Genomic DNA, 21,123 nt, shown 5'->3' on the forward strand with positions numbered 1-21,123 from the left:
AAAACAGTTTAAATTGGTTTTTGCATAATAAAAATTTAGTCTTTCATCAATACTTGAGTAAATAAACTGCAGCCTCCCTGTAATATGGATTATCAGGAGACCATCAGGCTGTGGTTTACTATTTCACATAGTATGCTTCCCCTTTCAGAACTAATAAAACCCACAATTACATGCTTTATTATAAAAGAAGACTGAAAACTAGGCAGTGTTTTTCTTGTGTTCGAAAGATAAAGCCCAGCAGTAAATGACATTAGGAATTTGACCTGAACAACATGAGATTTAACTTTCTTTTTGCCGTGTTGGTTGAACCCATCTATAAGTGCAGTCCATATTGGTGACAAGCACTTGACCCTCTTGGTTTGATATCATGACCTTTAGCAGAAATGTATTTCATTGCATGTGTGTGTGTTTTCACCAAATACTATTTTCTTATGCATCTGAATGTGCATTTGTTTTATTAAGGACCTTTACTAACCTAGTATCCAATATTCCCTTTAAGCTGAAGTTCCAGCTCCCAGCTGTCTGCTTTTTAAAGCAGTGCTGGGTTTCCTTTTAGTTATTTATTTATTTTGACAAGTGTCAGCATCTGATCTAAGGCTAGTCCTTGCACTGGTCAGCAACAACCAAGGAAGCCTGATTCAAGAGGCTCTCTTCTTAATAGGAGAGAGATTTATTACCGCAGTCAATCTGATAGCCTCCTTTGCAATTTGGACCTAAGGGAATGGAGAAGATCATTCAGTTCAATGTTGGAAGAGAAATGGGAATCTCGAAAAAGCAGCCCAGGCAATGGAAGTTTCTGAGAACGATTAATAAGCAAAGGGACGGCTTCAGAAGAGAGCAAAGCTACGATCCTGCGTAGCAGTACACCCCAGTCTTCTTCTTCCCTCCACCCACAGCTGTCCAGTCTAAGATGACCAACACCCCAGTAGCTGAAATGCCAGCAGCTTCCTTGGCAGGGAAAAAATGAGAGATACGGAGAGATGAGACTCACCAGGCAGGCCATGAACCACAGATTCCTCCTGTTTCACGTTTGCACGTGTTCTTTGGTGCCTGGTAACTAATAACCTAAATTTGGATTATTCCTCTAGCCTTCAAAGATCATGCCTCCATTTAACCAACAATTACGTAGGGTTGGAGCCAGCATCCCGTTTGACTTTAAGATACTTGGTATTATCTTCTATGCAAAGAATTCTTATGTCCTGCCAATTTTTTTGTGGTTTATACAGCCCCTCAATCAATCACCCTCTGTTCCTGCCCCATGGCTGGCTTCTCCAGACTGCTTCTGATTTCCTGCTTCACTTTGTGAGGGGTCAAAGTGACCAAGGCTCAGTTAAGACCTGCCATTGTGTTTAACCATACTCACAGATCAATGGTAATAAGAGAAGGGAATTACAGTGAGGGGAGAACACCCACACAAAGAATGGGTGGCCTCCCAGGACTTCTAAAGTCTAGAGGCCACACCCTTCCATCCTTGGGATGTAGGGGAAGGAGCAGAATGGGGATGGAGAGGGGACACTATTGATCAGCCAACATGATGCCCGGAACCCTTTACATTCTTGAAATGGAAGTGCCTTTGAGTGTGGGCTCCCTGCCTTGAGTTTAGTTCCCCCAAATCTTTTTTTTTTTTTCACATGGGCAGGCACCAGGAATTGAACCGGGGTCCTCTGGCAGGCAAGCACTCTTGCCTGCTGAGCCACCGTGGCCTGCCCTCCCCCAAATCTTTTGTGATCCAGTGAAAGACACAAATCCAGTTTCTCTCTCATTTGCCACCCTTAATGCCCAATTTAAGACCTTGAATTCGGAACATAATTGGCTTCAGAAATGTAACAGGACCTGGAATGAAGACAACTTTTTTTCTTTATCACGTAGATCAGTTTGCCTTCTCCCTATCTTAAACTTTCTATTGTAGAAGTATTTTTCTTTTTTTTTGGCTTGAACATTGTAAAAACCCACCAAAGTATTCTTTTCTTTCCCCCTAAATAAAAAAGCAGTATGAGAATGTGATAAAACAAATACCTACTTCGGGAACTTAATACAATGTTCATTTCACCTGCCTAGGCTTCTGTGCACCCCTGTGCCCCCATCTATCAAAGTGTTCACAGGTATCAGTGTATACTGTCAGCTAGAGTTTTTGGTTAGAAAACTAGAAAAGCCTAACTCAGACAGGGTGGGTTTTATTTTTTATATTATAGCAAACATAAAATGAATCACACATTTGTTTTCATTATAACTTTCATAAAACTGAAATTCAGTCCTATAAAATGTTGCTTCATTTTAGACCAAATAAAATGGTCGTCTTTTCACATTGATGAATTCCCTCAACATTTTCTTAAGGTTTCAAATGATCCTGTTTGCCCAGAAATACTGTATTTCAAAGGAAAAGCATTTTTGAACTATCTATGATGGTTTCTCAGCTTTTTCCTTAGAGAATATCGCAATGTACTGTGAGTGAGGAGCTTATATTCTATTTACAAGAAAAATAACTGTAACTTTATATTTTTTCTGGACTATGTTGATGAAACAAATACTCCAGTGTATGTATAAAATTACTCTGGAATTTCTAAAGTCTTCAAAAATTTAGTGATTATACATAATCTCTCTCTCTCTCACACACACATGCACACACCTATTTGTGTGGCATGGAATAAATTCTTGAAATAACATGAAATGAATTTTTTCCTCTGGGTTACCCAAATCTTTTATCTGTAGATTCCCTGATGTCATTGCCACCAGAGAAAGAGAAGCAGGACTGCCACCAGAGAAAGACAAGGATGTGACATAGGAGGATGTGACACGTTCCTGGTGAACATGGTAGAGAAGTGAAAAGCTGGGAGGGTAGAAAGGCAAGAAATGAGAAGGAGAAAATGGCAGGAAAATGGACATAACTGTCTATTTACTCCCCCTTTAAGGTTTATCTACCATGGGGAGAGAGTGGTTACACTGAAATAAATTTTCAAGAACCTCAAAACACAGTATTCATATTCAACATGGAATAACATTTTACAGTGATTTTTTTTTCGATATTGAGAAGTTGTAAGTTTACAGGAAAATCATGCAGAAAATACAGAGTTCTTATAAGCCTCATTTTTAGCATTTTGCATTAATGTGGTGACTTTGTTACAATTAGTGAAAGAATATTATTATAATTGTACTGACTATAACTGATAGTTTACATAAGGGTTCACTGTTCATGTTGTATTGTTCTGTGTTTGTTTTTTTAATTTAAATTATTCTGGCAACATATGCACAACCTAAAATTCCTCCTTTTAACCATATTCAAATATATAATGCAGTGCTGTTCATTATATTCACAATTTTGTGCTCCTATCTCCACCATCCACTAAAACTTTTCCATCTCTCTAAACAGATCTTATACTATGTAAACATTAACTTCCCATTTCCTACCCAACCTCAGCCCCTGGTAACCTATATCCTAGTTTATGAATCTGTGGATTTGCTTATCTTAATTCTTTCTTATGTGTCTGGCTTATTTCACTCAACCTGATGCCCTCAAGGTTTATCCATGTTGTCACAGATATCAGAACTTCATTTTTTGCCATGATTGAATAATATTCCATTGTATATATACCACATATGATTTATCCATTTACTTGTTAATGGGCATTTGGGTTGCTTCCATCTTTTGGGAATTGTGAACAATGCTGCTGTGAACACCAGTGTGCAAATATCTGTTCAAATCCGTGTTTTCAGTTCTTTTGGGTATATAAGTGGGAGTGCCAGGTTATATGGCAATTCCACACTTACTTTTCTGAGGAACCACTTAACTCCTTTCCACAGAGGCTGCACCATTTTGCATTCTCATTATAATGAACAAGTCTGCCTATTTCTCCACATCCTCTCTAACACTTGCTATTTTTCCTTTTTTAATAGTAGCCATTGTAGTGGGTAAGAAATGGTATTTCATTGTGGTTTGGATTTCCATTTCCCTAATGGCTAATGGTGTTGAGCGTCTTTCCATGTGCTTAATTGACCATTTATATATCTTCTTTGGGGAAATGTGTATTCAAGTCTTTTGCCCGTTTTTAAATTAAGTGGTTTGTTTTCTTGTTGTTGACCAATAAGCTTTCTTTACATATTCTGAATATTCAATCCTTATCATCTTTGGGCTTTCCAAATATTTTCTCTCATTCACTGTGTTGTCATTTTTCTTTCATGATTAAGTCCTTTGATGTGCAAAAGATTTGAATTTTGATAAAGTCTGGTTTATCTATTTTTTTTCTTTTGTTGCTTGTGCTTTTGGTGTGAAGTCTAAGAAACCATTGCCTATACATGGTCCTGAAGATGCTCCCTTTAGTTCCTTGTCAGAGTTTTGTAGTTCTAGTTCTTTTATTTCATCTTTTAATTTGGTGTGAGGTAGGGGGTCCTCCTTCATTCTTTTGCATTTCATTATCCAGTTTTCCCAGCACCATTTATTGAAGAGACTATTCTTTTCGAATTGAGTGAACTTAGCAGCCTTGTCAAAAATCAGTTGGTCATAGATGTGAGGGTCTATATTTGAACTCTCTTAATTTGATTCCATTGGTCTGTATGCCTTCTTTTTCTGCCATTGCCATGCTCCTTTGACTGTTATAGCTTAGTAATAAGTTTTAGAATCAAGAACTAGGAGTTCTGTAACATTGTCCTTTTTCTTGGTGGCTTGTTCTATTCAGGGGTATATTATCCTTTATATCAATTTGATGATTGAATTTTCCATTACTGCAAAGAAGACCCTGGAATTATGATTGAGATTATTATTGAATCTTTAAATCACTTTGAGTAGTAATGGCATCTTAACAATATTTAGTCTTCCATCCATTAACAATAAATATCTTTCCATTTATTTTGAGAGTGCTTTGTCATTTTCCACATGAAAGTCATTTATATTCTTGGTTTGATTTATTTGTAAATATTTGATTATTTTAGTTGCTATTGTAAGTGGAATTTTTTCTTGGTTTCTTCTTCAGATTGTTCACTAGTAGTTTACAGAAATACTACCAATTTTTGTGAGTTATTCTTGTACCCCACCACTAAGTTCATTTATAAGCTGTAATAACTTTGTTGTGAATTTGCCAGGATTTTCTACATCTATGATCATGTCATCTGCAAACAGAGAAAGTATTACTCTTTCCATTCCAATTTGGATGCCTTTTATTTCCTTTTATGCCTATTTTGTCTGGCTAGAGCTACCAGTACAAAGTTGAATAAAAATGGTGACGGTGGACCTCCAAGTCTTCTTCCTAATATTAGAAAGAATTTCTATTATTTCGCCACTGAGTATGATGTTAGTTGTGAGTTTTTCATTTATGTCCATTATCATGTTGAGGTTCCTTCTATTTCTATTTTTCTGTTTTTTTTTATTTTAACAAGAAGGGTTGCTAGATTTTGTCAAATACTTTTTCTGCCTCAATTGAGATGAGCACGTGTTTTTTCTTTTTGTTCTATTAATGGAATGTTTTACATTAATTGATTTCCTATGTTGAACCACACCTGCATACCTGAATAAATCCCATTTGATGATGGTATGTAATTCTTTCCAATGTCCTATTGGACTTAGTTTGCTAATGTTATTAGAAGAGTTTTGCATTGAAATTAATAAGAGATATTCATCTGTAATTCCCTTTACTTGTAGTATTTTTTTAAGTGGCTTTGGTATTAATGTGATGTTGGCTCATTGCATGAGGTAAGGATTGTCCTATCTTTTTCAGTTTTTACTGGAAGCAGTTGAGCAGGATTGGTGCTAATTCTTCTTGGAATGTTCGGTAGCATTCAAGTGTGAAGCCATCCAGCCATGGGCTTTTATTTTGGGGGAGGTTTTTGATCATGATTCCATTTCTCTACTTGTTATTAGTCTATTGGGATCTTCTGTTTCTTCTTGAGTCAGTGTAGGTTGTTTGTGTGTTTCTAGGGATTTGTCCATTTCACCTATATAGTCTAATTTGTTGGTGTACAGTTTTTTATAGTATCTTCTTGTGGAACTCTTCCTCTTTTTAATTCTCTGGAATTGATAACAATGTCCCTCCTTTCATTTCTGATTTTAGTTATTTGTATTCTCTTTTCTTTTCTTTGTCAGTGTAGGTAAAGGTTTGTGGATTTTATTGATTGTTTTTTTAAAAGAAGCAGCTTCTGGTTTCACTGATTCTCTCTATTTTTATTCTGTCTTTCATTTATTTATGCTCTAATCTTTGTTATTTCCTCCCTTATGCTTGCTATGAGCTTAGTTTGTCTTTTTTAGATCTTCCAGTTGTGATGTTAAGTCTGATTTGAGATCTTTGCGCTTTTTAATGTAAGCATTTAGAACTATAAATTTCTCTCTCAGCACTACCTTTGCTATCATCCCATAAATTTTGGTATAATGTCTTAAGATTTTCATTCACCTCAAGATATTTCTCAGTTTCCCTTTTGATTTTTTTCTTAGAACCACTGGTTATTAAAGAGTACATTATTTAATTTCCCCAAATTGTCAGTTTTCCAGTACTCCCTCTCTTATTGATTTCTAGCTTTAATCCATTGTGGTTGGAAAAAATACATTGTATTATTTCAATTTTTTATTTTGTGTCCTAACATATGATCTATCCTGGAAAATGATCCCTGTTAACTAATTTAGCATGTCTATTTCTCCCTTCACATTTGTCAATATATATGTCAATATACTGTTATATATTTTGTGGCTCTGCCATTAAGTTTATATATATTTATACTCATTATTTCTTCTTACTCAGTTGACCCATTTATGAATATGTAGTGACCATTTTTGTCTCCCATAACAGTTTTTAGCTTAAAGCCTATTTTATCTGATATTAATATTTCTACTCCAGCTCTCTTGGTTATTTGCACTGTGTGTGTGTGTGTGTGTGTGTGTGTGTGTGTGTGTGTGTGTGTGTGTGTATTGTTTCTAAATTTTCCTTCTCAGCCTACTTGTAGCTTTGAATTTAAAGTGAGTCTCTATGGCATATAGCTGGGTCATATATTTTTAACCATTTTACCAATCTCTGCCTTTTGACTGGAATGTTTATTCCATTTACATTTGAAGTAACTACTGATAATGCAGTACTTTCTTCTGCCATTTGGCTACATAATCTTTGTAAGTCTTATACTTTCCTGTCCCTCATTCTTCCATTAATGTCTACTTTCATATTTATTTGATTTTCTATATTATATCATTTTGAGTCCTTTCTTTCTATTCTTTATCTCACATATTTTCTTGGTGCTTATGAAGGGGCTAAAATTTAACATCCTAAATCTACAAAAATAATGTTTGATTTGAAACAAACTTTGATTTGAAACAAATAGTCATTTTGGCATTTATAATTACCCGTATGGTTACCTTTATCAGAGATCTTTATTTCTTTATGTTACTTTGATCCACTGTCTATTGTCCTATCCTGTCAGCCTGAAGAACACCCTTTAGCACTGCCTGCAGGATGGAGCTAGTGGTGACAGACTCCATTGGCTGTTGTTTATCTGGGAATGCCTTCATCTCTCACTCCTTTCTGAAAGTCAGTCTTGCCACATGTAAAATCTTGATTGGCATTTTTTTTCTTTCAATACTTTAAATGTTTCATGCCTTCATGGTTTCTTCTGAGAAGTTCGAACTTAATCTTACTAGGGCTCCCTTATACATAGCATGTTGCTTTTTTCTCTCAGCTTTCTGAACTCTTTCCTTGTCCTTGGCACTTGACAGTTTGACTACAGGTGTCTGGGCGTATTTCTTTTTCAGTTTAACCTGTTTGGCTTTCTTTGGGCTTCTTGAATGTGCATCTTTATGCCATTTGTTAAATTTGGGAAGTTTTCTGCCATTATTTGTTTAAATATTTCTTCTGTCCCTCTCTCTCTTTCTTGTACTTCTGGGACTCCCTGAATGCATGTTTTAGTACACCTGATGGTATTCCACTAAGCCCTGTTTGCTTTTTTTTTTTTTTTTGACTATAAGTGACTTTGTTTTCAAGTCTTTATTAATTAACGGAAAAAAAGAAATTAACCCAACATTTAGAAATCATACCATTCTACACATGCAATCAGTAATTCTTAACATCATCACATAGATGCATGATCATCGTTTCTTAGTACATTTGCATCGGTTTAGAAGAACTAGCAACACAACAGAAAAAGATATAGAATGTTAATATAGAGAAAAAAATAAAAATAATAATAGTAAAAAAAAAAAAAACCCTATAGCTCAGATGCTTTTTAAAATTGTTTTTTCTTTCTACTCCTCAGTTTACATCATTTCGATTGTCTTACCTATATGCTTACTAATTCTTTCTCCTGCCAGGTCGAACCTGATGCTGAAACTTTCTAGGGAATCTTTCATTTCAGGTTTGTGAAATGGAAGTTGTGGTCGTTAACTCCAGTATCTTGGTTTGGTTCCTTTCAAAAATTTCTTTCTCCTTTTTGAGGTAGTTATGGTGTTCATTCTTTGTTTTCTTGATGTCTTTGCTTCTTTCTCTGTGTTTTACTTTATCTGTTTGAGCATTTTGAGGATTATTTTCAAAAATTCTTTGTCCAGTTTTCTGAAGCTAGTAATCTCCATTGTTGGTTTCTGGATTTTTTTTATCTTGTTCTTTTGTGTGGGACATCATTTCATGTTTCTTTGTTCATCTTGTAATCTGTTTTTGTACACTGCATATTTTTATATTTTGAAGTATTAACTCTGGCATTTAATCCTTGAGATGTCTGTCCATTAAGTTTGTATCCATCTAATAATATGGTAGAGATTTCTTTGAGTTGTAGGAGCTAACAAAAGGAGCAAACCCAATGCAAAAAACACCTTTCACAGTCTTTGCAAACTGCTTTTGTGATGGCTGTGCTCTCCTTCATAGTTTAGCCCTCCTACCAAGAATAACAGCCCATGGTGAATGTGAAGGGAGAGTCCTCTTTCTCTTTTCTTTACCTGTATCTTTTCCTGGGCTTGTGAGTGCTTGTGGCTTTAGGAATTCCCTATTTACAGAAATTCTGATTCCTTTTTCACTACCTATGAAATAAACCTTCTTTCCCTCCTAGGTTCTTTACTGATGGCTTAAAGCTTATCATCCTTTGCTTTAGGCCACTTTGGCTTAAAAGCTGTATCTGCCTACAGGGCAGTTTTTGGGAGGGTGAACCTGAAACCACTTTCTAGTTCAGTCTTTCATACTGCCACCCAACTGATTAGCAGGGATGTAGAGTCACCCCAGTGTGCATATAGGAGTTATTCTGCTCCTGACAACAGGGCTCGGGACCCACGATGGGAATACACTTTGGCTCCCCAGTGTACTGGGGAAGGCGTCAGGAGGAGGCCAGTAAGGGCTCCATGAACTGCTTCTACCATATATATTTTTTAATTACAGAAGTTGTAAGCTTATAAAAAATCATTCATAAAATACAGACTTCCCATATGCCACCCTATTATAATACCTTATATCGGTGTTACGTTTGTTACAATTGGTGAAAGAACATTGTTATAATTATACTATAACTATGATCCGTAGTTTACATTACTGTCTTCTATTTGTGTTGTGCAATCCTATGGTTTTTTAAAATTTTTATTCTGATAACATATGCAACCTAAAATTTCCTCTTTAAACCACATTCAAATGCATAATCCAGTGTTGTTAATTAAGTTTACAGTATTGTGCTACCATCACCACCATCCATTCCCAAAACTTTTGCATTACCCCAAATAGAAATTCTGCACCATTTAAGCAATTTAAAGTTGACCTTTTTTTGTTCAACACTGCCCCAGTTATTGCAACCCTTTGACTTGAGGAAATGTCTCTGCCAGGTTTTGCCCATTGTTTGAAGATTCTGTCGGGGAACAGCATCCTGGGATGTCTTATACACCATCTTGGTGGACCCTGTTGGAGTGTATTGACAGAGGTAAGTGTCTAGATAAATGGGTGGTGGGTCACTATGGCCTTCACCTGTCATGTAGGAGTCTAAAGTAGGGAATACAGATCTTGTAGGGAATAAAGAAGTGCTGAGAGAACAATTTCTGACAAAAAGTAGTTGTTCAGTTAATGCTTGTTTGAATTGAATTGAAGATATAGAAGAGAGTTTTGAAGATAAACTGTGAATCCAAGAAAGGGTTCTGCAGAGTCTCTATTCCAAATACTCTTTAAAGGTCTCTTCTCTTATGGTACAGATCTTAGCCAGATTCTGCAGAACTGCATAATTTTTTTACAAGTGCTGACTAGTATTTCTCTGAAAAATGTGAAGTCATAGCTATTGGTAAAATAGCTAATCCAAAACATATAAATATGATTTCCTGGTGAAACTCTGATTTTGCCCCTCCCATGCCTAATCTCTTATGTCTTGGCAAGGGGATGTTGGCTAGAAAAGTAGTGAAAGATTACATGTCATGTTGTGACAGCATCGCAGAGGATTCTCACAATTACTTATGAGGTAAATAAGTTCTGTTCTCCTCATTTCACAATAGAAATATGGAGACTCGGGAATTTTTAGGCATTTGTCAAAGGTCACATGGCTGATGAATGGGAATTCCAGATTTAGCTCTAACTTGTCTGATTCCAAAGTACACTTGGTGGAAAGGAGTTTCTGGAGATACAGGTTAAACTGGGAGATTCAGTTAGGCTGAGTTCTTAACTTGCTTTGTGTCCAAAACTGGTCTATTCCAGCCTAAAAATCATGTCACTAGGAAATGGTAGAGCTGAATTACAACAAGAAAAAGAGACTCAGAATGATAACTTGACAGGCAGTTTGGATGTAGAGAAATTGTTGAAATAGGGTAAGAAGAATATATTTGTTGTTTAAGTATAGAAGTCAAGATAGAGACATTGATGAACAAAATGTAACAAAATATTCTGAGATAGTGTGCTTGTGCTTACTTACCTCTGGAAAGAACTGGTTGCTCCAATCAATCAATCAATCAGTCTCCCTGATTACTAAAAATATTTCCTACAAATGTGTCTGATATATGACTTTCTCCTCCATTTTATATCACTAGTGACATCATTAGGGAATAAAAAATAATACGGTTGAAAGTGGTGACAGGAAGAGAAACAGTTAATTCAGATGTGCCCTCTTTTGTGGATTTCTGTTAAAAAAATTTATACTTCTTGAACTGAAGCAGTATGATATTGTCATCTTCTAGACCTCCATTCTTTCAATATAGATACCTTTATCCAGTGATTTTCTATAATTTCCCCATTTATGATTTTATTTTTTTCTGGCATTTACTAAACAGAATCATGTCAATATTATGCTGAAATGCATAGACATGACTCAGTTTTAGGAAATAGAATTTCAAACGATACATAGTAGAGAATTATTTATATTAGCAGATATTTTTCAGTTAAGACGATTTTTCACCTTACCAGGTTTAAAGAACCAGATCCCTTAGAGAAATATTCTTAATCTGTGTGTATAGATGATTTCCTGAGGATCTATGGACATCCTGAAAAAAAAGGATTAAAAAAGCTAAGCATAAAGGATATAATATTTTACAGTCAGTTGATTCTTTTAATCTCAGGTGTAAAAGTGGAACATATTTTTTTTTTACAGTAAAATTAATTTAGCCCATAAATTCCCATTTCTACTCAGAAGCAGAAAACTTAATTTAGTTTTCTTAATCCTATCTAATAATTTAAACCAAGTCTATACTAGTTTAAATCTCCTCTAGTATAAGATGCTGCTGCTTCTTCCCTACCTCCTTCTGCCTTACCTCTGGGTTGCATGTTGTTTCTGGGGAGACTCATTGACATCGGGGGATGTATTTGGGTGGATATGACCTCTCTGGCGTCATTTTTTTCTGAAGAGATGACTTGGCTTCTGTTCTTGAGATGTGAGTGAAGCACAACATTGCTCCAACGCATAGTAACTGACTACTCTAAGGTCATTGCTTTGAATCCCAGGTAGCTGCCTAGTATGGAGAATGGCCACCATTGTAGTCACATTTCCACATCCCAATAGATGGGCCACTCCCTCTCCTTGGTTCTTATCTGGTTGCCTTCCAGGTGGCCTTGCTCCCCCCCTGCCTGAGTTTCCTCTTGACTCATTTCCAGGCTTTCCTAAGCCCGTGGGAACATTGTGGCCCTTTCCACATCGTGTAGGCACCATGGGATCCCCCCTAGGAGCTAGGTAGGCAGTAATTTTTAGTCCTTTAGAATCTAGAGTAGACACACTACCATTTATGTTGCTACTTTACACTTGGGAGTTATGAGTTCCTCTTGAAAGGCTGGATACAAATTTCTTTACTCTTGGTGTTTTTAATATAATGGGGAAATCTGTATCCCGATGCCACCCCCAGGCTCGTTCTGGAGTATGATGCACATCCTTTCCCACGTTGCCCTTCTCTTCCTTCCTTCTGAGAGCTCTGTCTTTTTTTCCCACCTAGAGATTATCTCTTTCTTATCCAGAGCAGGAGTGGGTGGTGAGAGGAAGCAGTTTCCTAGGTTCGTTTATGCCAGCCTCCCCCAGTGTTTTGCCTTATACCTTCTGGACATTTGAGTACGTTGTTCAAGAATCTGGAGTCTTTTGTTCATCATCAAGTTGGGGATGATTGGGATAAGACAACGCAACATGAAGTATTAAATCTCAGCTATTAAAAAAAAAGCTCATATAGCATCCTGTAATAAATAGGTGTGCGTGTGCTGATTTTTTCTTGGGAGAAAGCCCATAGCTGTCTCCAAATCCTCAAAGGGGTTTATGATCATGGAAATGTTAAGATTCACTACCCTATTATATTTGAAATATAATTCAATGTACAAAACACATGATTTATATACAATTTTAGGATTATAACCATTATATAAAGTGAGAGCAGAATGTTTTTCTTCCATAAATGTAAAATTGTATCACACTGATTTCCTTCATTTAAAAAACACTTACTTAATTTGCCATGAAAAAAGAAGCCAAAGTAAACAATCTTGTGAAATACTTGATTCCTTCTTCATATTCATTCTGTCCTATTTTGAGAGATTGTAAAATCATACTGCTGCTGCTTCTACTGGGACAAACCGTCTAGAATATCACCACTGGTAAGAGACATTTTATCTCACTCAATATTCAAACCTGCACACGCATTCATACACACAGGTATTACTGCTCCTTATGTACCCCCGACCTTCTGCCTTCTGTACCAGTGGTCATGGATTAGTGAGGAATAGGAGGTCACAGCGGTCAGGAACGTCCAGTCCTCTTACTCACGTTCTGGGAATTTTCATCCTTTCCTTCTGAATTCACCCATCACTACTACCCACTACTACAGGCAAATGTAGTTAGGTTGAATTCTTGACTTGCTTTGATGACTGAAACTAGACCTACTACCCATGTGATTATCATAGTAGTTGTTATGAGAATGTAACCTGACCACCATCCTCTGAGTCAGGGCTTAGGTTCATTAGCTGGGCCAATCATGGTACATCCTTGGGAATTTTGAAACTGGCCCATAAGTTATAAAAGCTCAAAAGTTGTTAATAAGCATGTAACTTAACAAACACCAGAGAAGCTGATAAAGTCAGTCTTAGGGGTAGCGAAAAAAGTGGGGAAAGAAAGAATGAGAGAATGGAGAAGGTGGTATAGTGGGGGAAAGGGGAGACATAAAGTTCTAAGGGTATGTCCCTCTTTCTGGTTATCAGTGATGCCCAGCTGCTTTCCTGTCTTGGTTTTGACAAGACAGCCAAGAACCTTTACTTAGTCAAGGTTTTATTTCTAACAACAACCCCTGTTAATTTAAATGCACACAACACACACAGATGGTCTTAATGTATAAATATCAAATGTATCTATGGAAAAAGTGAGAGCTGCTTACCGAAAAGAAGGGTAGTACTCCAATCCTGCTCACCCTGGCTTGGTTTTATTGTTTCAGAAAGCAAGTTAATCCCTGGAAATCACCTTTGACTGCAGGGCATACAAAGATATTTCTAAAGGAAATGAAAAATATTTTGTCTTTCATTGGCAAATGGAGTTATGTTTGGGGGTACAAGTGACTGAAAGTTCACGGCTTGTTAAAAAAGATGCTGACTGAGTTTAATAAACCATGGAAGCATCTGAATCCTCCAGGCTGATTCAAGTAAAGCTCTACCAAATAACTAAATAACTAAAATAGGTAAATATCAGGATGGATTTTTAAAAATGCCATGTGGTACATGCATCTGAGAGAGTCCTGTTTCATTCTCTCTCTAGGTTGTAAATTTCCTAGACGATGTGGACAAGTACACGTTGCATTTTCTTCAGCAGCCTTGTAAGAGGACTTGGTCAGTGTGTGTCTGGATTTAATTATAGTAGGGTTTTCTGGGTATCTCATTTTAAGTGTTCGCTTCCATAGAGGCATCTGTTTTACTGCATCTATTTTACAACTCCGTCTTTTAGGAGGAATGGTTTATGGCAGTCTTCATAAACACACCCCATCCATTTAAAATTACAGCGAGGGATGTGTTAGCCATCTTTTCGATTTATTGTTAAAGCTGTGGCATGCTGATGCTCTTTCATTCTTTCTGTATTTTTGAGAAAAGACCGTAACTGTGTCCAGCAAGATGGTTGTATCATCTTTCCAGCAGATCTCTATGAACAGAGTTTGCATATGCTTGGAAATAGGTATGTGCAGTATGGCCCCCTGGTGGGGAAATGTACCCGTGTGGTGGGCTCCTAAAGGGAGAGCCACTTTCCCAGCAGGGCCTGTTTAGGCTGTTGTCCCTCATTCTCCTACTTGTTTCCATCCAGGGCACCTGAGATGGTGGCTAAATGCAGTAGAAATAAGTTGAAGGGAAGGGCTGCAGAGACTAAGGGAGACAAAGGGCCAGGCACAGTCTCTGACCCAGAGTGTTTACTAATTCACTCTATGAATATTTATTGAAACTCTAGGATGTTAGCATGCCTCTAAGCCCTGGGGACAGAGTGGTAAAAACCAAAAACAATATCCCTGCACTCATCAATAAAGCTTACGTCGTAGTGGCATTCAAATATTGTGGAATGGATGTCTGGATGCAGTCAGTGACAGCAGGGGTGACAGCTGGGGGCAGCTAGAGCTCCTCACTTGATGGAATTATAAGCATTGCCTTAACCCCATTCGATTTCACCATCCTGAGTTTGGAATTCCAGTCTCTTTACACGGCACAGGTAACACGCTTGCAAGCATCTACATTGTGTTTAATTTAAAATGTGAATTTAAAGAGCCCTTAAGGAGGGGAAGCCTGAGTGTTCCTTTGACCGGCTGGCGCTGGATACCATTACCTTTAAGCGGCCTGGTCAAAACCTCTCCAGGAGAGCCACCAGGTGGCACCTGTAAGGCGCAGATGGGGAGAGTCATTTGCCCCACACCCCACAGCCCGGAATAACCAGTCTGCATGCCTTCCCCTGTGGGTTTGTTGGCGAGGAAGTGGGGGAGTTTTAGCCTCGGTTCAGACTGCGCGATTACATATCCGGTCCTCCTGACACCTCAAAAACGCCGCGTGCGTTTCTGTCCCCACGCACTCGGGCTGCCAAAGGCATGCCACAGGATTGTTGAGAGCAGCTCGGCCTCAGCCACCCTCCGAGACGTGGGGGCTGGCGGTGGGTGGTCGTGGGCTGCGCTAAGCTGGGAGCTGAGCCAGTGCCCAGTTCTCTCTCGCCAGACCTCCACCCAGGCCAAGGTAGTGGAGTGACAGGAGAAAGGGGTCCCAGAGCGGTGGCAGGCAGAAGTCTGGGCGAACCTGGAACACCATTTCCCTCCCTCCCCCCTCGGGACGGGGAGGTGCTGCCAGTGGCCTTGGTGTCTGGGGAGCCTCCACCCGCTGTTTCCTTCCCCGTGGCTTCTCCAGCCTCGGCCGCAGCGTGGCGTCCCCGTGGGTCACCCCTAACCACGGCTGGGCAGCTGCGCCTCCCGCAGCCAGGGCTGGGTGGCTGTCCCCGCTCGCACAGTGGTCCAGCAAAGGGATCGGGTTGCAGAGGGTAGGCACACAGAGCCAGCGTGTTTCGTTCATTTTGGACTGGGCGGCCAGGGCATCAACTCCACTCCTAATATTGGGAGTGGGGAGCAAGCTGCGCCAGTTGCGCGACTGTCGCTGCCACTGCTGCCGCTATTCGGCCCTGGTGACATTGGGAGGAAACCGCTTGGAGAGAGTAGAGGAGAAGGAAGAGGAGCAGGAAGGGGTGGGGGTTGGGGGAGAAAGTAGCAACTGTGCCAGGGGGCGTGTGAGCAGCCGGAGAGGCAGCCACGCTGGTGACAACTTCTCCGGGGCGCGCGCGGCCGGGCGGGGGACGAGCGACCAGTGCAGCGGGAGTCGGGCGCCTGGGGCAGCGGGAGCCTCGGGGAGCCGCGGCCGGTTCCCTGAGCCGCAGCCGCCGCTTCGCCCGCTGGTTGCCTCCGGGTTCTCAGCCCCGGGTGCTGAGGCTCTGGTCTATAAATAGCAGGTCACAGCTCCTTCTCCGCGCACACCCGCTCGCACTCGAACGGAGGAAAGTCAGGCTAAAAGTGTCTGCTGCTGCTGACGCCCCCCTACTCCGCCTCCGGAGAGGTAATTACTCGCCTCGGATCCGAGGGCTCGGAGGGGATTTTTGCAGGGATGGGGTGGGCGACGGTGGGTGACTGGGAATGCTTTGGAGCGTGTGTCTGAGAGCGCGGGGGCAGGTTCTGGCGGGGAGGGCCCGTCCGTTTTGCATCAAGTTTCTCAGCTTCTCAGCTTCCATCGCCTCTTCTGCCCTGCTACCTAAGGAGTGAGGTGCGCTGTCCCTCCTTGGCTGCTGGGGCACCCCTGTCGCCGCTCGGTACCCCCTCTTTGAGCGCCCCTCGGCGCGCCGCGCGCCTGTGCTCACCCCGATACACACTCTCCGGGTCCCCGGGTTTACTCGGAGCTCTCGCCCCGCTGACCTTCCCGCCCACCTGCGCGGTCCTTTGGAGACACTGCGGTGGCTCGGGGGCTTACCCGCACCCGTCCCGGCCGCAAAGCCGCCGCGGTGGCCGGCTTTGGAAGAAGTGGTCCTTAAGGCGTAGGCAGTAGGGGGTGACTGATGCTGGGTCTCAGTTGTCCTATTTTATGTTTTGTTCTCTGTTTTTTCCCTAAACAACCCCTCTCCATAACCGATCCCCCCACCTCCACCCCCAGCAACTCATTTCAGCAAAACAGCTCTGCCTGTCTCCTTTTGGCCACCACGCATTTCTTGTCCCACCCCCGAGACGCTGTCCAAGAGATTAGGAAGGACGGCCTTGGTTTGAGGGGCGGGCAGTGGTGGTGGTGGTGGGTTGGGGACAGATCATTTTGGGGTCTGCCTGGCAACTGCTCTGCTGGCTCCACAAGATCTTGTCACCTCTCTGGCAGGACCCTGGGCAGGAGCATATCTAAGAGCCCAGAGCTGGTTATGAATGGACCTCCAGGCTTGTAGCTGGTTACTAAGATGAGAATGCTGGAGCTGCAGAGACCTGTTTTTGCCCCTCCCTGTGCCTCTAAAATCTTCTCCCTTTTGGGCTGTGGTTTCTGCCCCTGAGGACCTGGCGGAGAAAGACCCAGCAGTTTGTTTCAGGGTGAGAGGTTTCATAAGGCTGAGGATGCACCTATTGATTAGGTTGTTATTGCTGCACAAAACTTGTAAGACAACCCAATAGGTTTTCTATTACTCTTGTTTTAATGATGCAAATTCACTCGTTTGCCTCCCTCCCCTACTACCTCAACCCCACCCCCTGCCCCAGGTTTCTCTTCTTTCTGAGACGTGTTATTTGAGGTCCTTACATTTTACGACCCCAAATGTTAAAGTTGGCATATCTTTTTCCTTTCCCTATGGCCAAACTTATTAATAAAGGTGTGGCTAAATAAGTGAAAGCCTGGAAGACAGGGGTAAATTCATCTTTTGCCCTTCAATCTGGGCATTAGATAAACGTTTTGTAGATGTCCAAGTACATTTCAAAGACCTGCTTGTAACAGGAATTTTCTTAATGGGCTGTAGACTAGAAATGCTAGGAATCTCACTTAATGCTAAAACAGCATAGAAGGTGCAAGTAATCACCAGGAGAGCAGCTGGCTGATGGTGTATAAGAAGTTGAATAGGGAGAAGACTGGACAAGTGGGCAGTATCAGCTCACTTAGTATGCAAAGAAATGAATTATGTTGTGATCCTTTGCAATATGCTGAAGTAAAGCATTGATAAGCAAGCATAGTAAATGACCAATGGCTTTGTTGTAAGTATGTGGACATTAAAAAATTAAACCTCTTAGACCTGTACTAATATAAAATGCTGCTGCAATGGAATGGTTTTTCAGAGTATTTTTAAAAATATGATTTAGAAGATTGCCCTTGAAAGGTTATGAAATATGCTTGTGAAATAGGCTAATGCTCTGTCTCATTAGGAAATATAACTGCTGATTGAAATATTGCTGTTTAGAAGAGTAGTCTCTTTGATTAGGAAGATCAGTGTTTGTTTGTGATAAGCTAATGCCCAGTTAGGATGTACATATTCATAACTATATTTGGCCCTTTGATGAAGTGCTAGAACAACCGTATGTACCAAGTTTAGTCTTGTCTAGCTGTTTAAAGAAGCAACAAAGTTGCAGGCACAAAATACTTTTTAAGTGTTGAGTTTGAGCTTCATTTGGGAATGCAAATTGAATGACTTCATTTCTTCATAAGATTTTTGTCAAAATACTGCAGGACTCTCATATTATAGACTAATTCGGTAGTTAGATTTAATTATAAAATAATGCTATTATGTTTTACTTGTGTAAAATGGAAAATCACTAAGCTTAGGGAGAAGCCAGATACTGACTGTAAATTGTTGGAATTGAAAGTAATTCATTTCTTTTATGAGATCTTTGAGTATCTCCTAATACAAGTAATAGCATTCCCCACATGGTAGAAGAGTTAACTCTCACTACCTTGAGGCAAAATCCAAGAGGGTAATTCGCTGAAAGGTAGAAAAAGAACTGCAAACTGATCTCATGTCTCTTAGCAACCAAATGGATGCCATTGTTTAGGTAAGTATCCAACATCTGAGACATCTGAGAATAAAGTTAAAAAATTTGCGAGTTAAGTGCTTACTGCATATCTATTACATTTTCTTAATTCAAACTGAGCAGTCTACTAATATTAGATATGAAGATATCATAGTTTTAATAATCTATATGGAGTAAATTCTTGTCTTTCACAACCATGGAGATAGAAATGTTCTGCTTTAAATAATCCCAAGTTAAATATTAATGTTCAGTTGAAAGCCATAGCTTTCTTTTTTTGTATTCTGTCCCTTACTTTTTCAACATGTCCTATCTAGCTTTCTAAAGCCACAGGGAATCTGCTCAGAGGGCCATTTTGTATTACCCTTTCTTAAATGTTGAATTAGAAATCCTTGATTATAAAAGCTCTTAGGATACTCATAACTATGTAATACTTTCATATTCAGGCTTAAAAATGAAGTGACTAAACAAAAAAATTCAGTTTAAACATGTATCTTTACATAAATCCAAGTGCTGTTGCTATGATTGCATTTGTGTGTGTGTGCAAGGAGCATGTGGCATGTGTGCTCCAAATCTTTAACTGCAGGATGTGCATAGAAAATACATTGAGATATAAGAGAAATTTTCAAGGAATCTTGTGGTCTCAGGCACGTGGTCATTTGTTAGTTCATTCTCTACACATTTTCCCCACTGTGTAAATTAATGGAGGCATTTTAAAAATGCTTATGAAGTTTTATGGACTACAGGCACATTGCATATATATTTGCAACCACAACATTGCTTATTTTATGGTGAAGTTATAACCAGTATCTAATTCATTTCCTGGAAGTATTTTGTTATAGCTGGCATATCATAAGGCCAATGGACTATCTAGAAGCTGTTATTTAAGTTTTTTTTTTTTTCAATTTCAGTGTAATTTTATCTAATACTGAGCTAACATGATAGATGTAGTCTCAACATAACGTGAAGAGTTGGGTTTCAGTACTATATGTATTCTTAAATCATGTTTTCCAGACTGTGTTTCTTGACATGCAATATTTTGAGTAGGCCCTGTCTTCTGTATTAGGCAACCATACAAAGTGTTCTAATAGTTTGGCAAAGGTCTTGAAATAGCTCTATGCAGGACTCAGGAACAGACCAGGCAGTAATTTGGTTAAGCTGATTAAATGAAATAGTCCTTCTGAAGCTTGAGAAGTTTTCTAGGTCACATGGCTTTGGAAATTCCTTTGGAAACTATCTAAATTAATAATTCTTAAGGAGGGTGGAAGTATTACATCCCTTAAAAGGAGAGGCTTTAGCTGCCTGTCTGTCTGTCTGTCCATCATCTGTCCATTTTTATTTTCTGGCATGTCCTTCTGCCTATGAAAATGAAGCAGTGCAAATACTCAACATTGCTCTTTAACTTTCAACTTTCCATAGATAGAAAAATTTGTGGAACATAACAAGCAGACTTAATTTTAATGCTAATTTTGAATGACTGGAGTAAAAACAACAATGAAAGGTATATTCCAAGATAAAAATAAATATATAATTCTTAAAAATATCCATATGTGTATTATTTTAAAATATGTCATCTATATGAAAATTTTAAATAATTTTAAAGGAGGACCTCATAGTGTTCTGTTTCGCAAGAGGGACTATAGTTTTAAAAAAGTTAAGTAACAATGATTTAAGAATCCTCAGTATTTTTCACTAGGAAAAACCAAATTGTCAGAAGTATGAGTCTTCTACCTTTTACCTTCATTATTAAAATAAATAGTTACAACCCATTAAGCATATTGGAGTGGTGAATCCCATTTTAGAATACAGTGAAGCAAATAAAATTAATCCCTGAGTATAATGAAGTATCTACAGCAACCTTTTATTTTATGCAATATTTCAAATTATTCTCAATTTTTATGATGCTTTGCTTTTCTAACCCAAAGACCCAAGATGACTTCCAGTGATGAGCATAACCAAAGACACTAGAATTATTCAACATAGAGAAAATAAAGTAGAACTAAAAATCAGTGGCATCTTGAATTAAAATGATAACTTGTAGATGAGTGGATATTACAGCTATGTTTCAAAAAAGCTTTAAGGTATCATTAATGATTATTACGTATCCTGTGATCCCTTCAGAACATCTTCATATGCCAAACTTGTTAGATCATCACACGTTCCACTTATTGCATCAATATACATGAAGTTCATATAGAATATGTTGCATACTTGATGTACAATATTTTAAAATCACTTTTTTATTTTGAAAAAAAAAGGAAACGTTTTATGCT

General features: G+C 39.1%; 1 protein-coding gene across 4 annotated transcripts in view; it reads left to right on the forward strand.

Annotated features, from left to right (window-relative positions):
- The window catches only part of INPP4B (inositol polyphosphate-4-phosphatase type II B), a 934,219-nt gene that overhangs the window by 108,162 nt on the left and 804,934 nt on the right, over positions 1–21,123 (forward strand). For 3 of the 4 annotated variants that reach the window (XM_077139955.1, XM_077139941.1, XM_077139945.1), the window contains exon 2: positions 9,758–9,852. The gene's annotated coding sequence lies outside the window, so the exon portion shown is untranslated. Of the gene's footprint in view, positions 1–9,757; positions 9,853–16,269; positions 16,428–21,123 lie in introns of those variants that run through there. The other variant, XM_077139943.1, reaches the window with a different exon arrangement.

The sequence above is a fragment of the Tamandua tetradactyla genome, chromosome 22 (assembly GCF_023851605.1).
Source record: "Tamandua tetradactyla isolate mTamTet1 chromosome 22, mTamTet1.pri, whole genome shotgun sequence".
Lineage (NCBI taxonomy): Eukaryota > Metazoa > Chordata > Mammalia > Pilosa > Myrmecophagidae > Tamandua > Tamandua tetradactyla.